This window comes from Populus nigra, chromosome 9 (genome assembly GCF_951802175.1).
Source record: "Populus nigra chromosome 9, ddPopNigr1.1, whole genome shotgun sequence".
Lineage (NCBI taxonomy): Eukaryota > Viridiplantae > Streptophyta > Magnoliopsida > Malpighiales > Salicaceae > Populus > Populus nigra.
The window spans coordinates 12,922,509-12,923,986 of record NC_084860.1 but is presented as its reverse complement, the minus strand read 5'-3'; positions in this window follow the sequence as shown (position 1 = coordinate 12,923,986).

The window sequence follows — 1,478 nt, the reverse complement described above, 5'->3', positions numbered from 1 at the left end:
AACTCCATTCCTTTTTTCTATAAGAAACAATAATTTTCTTATCCTTTTCACCCATCACCATAAAGATCTTGCTTTGAAAGGACGATCACCATGACACCGCACACGTGAGATACAAGCATAGCCACAAATGTAATTTTTATATAGTATTTGCTTTCCTCTCCTATTTTTGCTGGTTAAAGTCTTCCAACCATAAATGTTTAAAAGACTTCAAGAGGTAAATGATAATACCTGGAATTTTTTTTTAAAAAAAATTCTAGTCGTTTGGGCTAAACTTTTCAAACCATTTAAGATGAATGGAATTTTTCTAACCATATATGCTAGCCCAAATAGTTGGATTTCAAGTCCAAACAACTAGAATTTTTAGCATGACACCAACCCCAGTATATTCATTCCTGACCAATACATTCTTCTATGCATTTTTTAAATTTCCAAGAGCCAAGAACACAAACTTCTCATTCACATAATTTTTTTGTAAGCATACACAACCTTTTTCTATGTAGATTAGGCATAATTTTTTACGCCAATAACATTATCTATCACCAATATTTCCACCAATAGCTTGCATGAGACAACAACCATGACATAACACAACAACCAGTGAGCCATTATGGCTATCCAATAGTAGCACATTAATTTCTCCACTAATGATATGTCTCATTCTCTATGTATGAAGTTCAAGATCTGGGTATATAAATACACACAGTCACACAAGTATGCATTTTTAAAATTTCCAAGAGCCAAGAACACAAACTTCTCACTCAGATACAACATTTTCTATGTAGATTAGGCACAATTTTCTACGCCAATAACATTGTCTATCACCAATATTTCCACCAATAGCTTGCATGGGACAACAAACATGGCATGACACAACATCCAGTGAGCCATCATGGTTATCCAATAGTAACACATTAATTTTTCCACTAATAATATGTCTCATTCTCTATGTATAAAGTTCAAGATTTGGATATATAAGTATGCATAGTCACACAAAGTTATAGATAGCCAGAGCCAATGTTGCACTCAACCACTAAATACCAAGGTTACTTAATTGAAATCCAAGCAATATACAAGCCAAATCCAGGCAATATACAAGCCATTCTAGGCCAATACAAGTTCTACGCCATGCAACTATAAGTCATGCAATCACTCCCAAATATACATTCCTTTTACCTTTATCAAATTTTATTTTTATATATATTTCTCTGCTACATTTTACTAATTTAGACATAAAAAAGTCTCTTTTTCTACAGTGAACTTATTTTCCAAGTGAACATTTAGCCACCATGTAAAGTCTAGGTACAACCCATCAACTAGAGAATAACCCAATTATATTAACATCTCAGGATGCAATCATGGAAAAAACTATTTCTGTTTGAAGTTTTTTCATGACTTCATCATAGTACTTTAATAAAGTACTTAATATATTTTGGCTTCCTATCTAAACTAATTAACTTTGATCTCTTAGTGTCTTACTC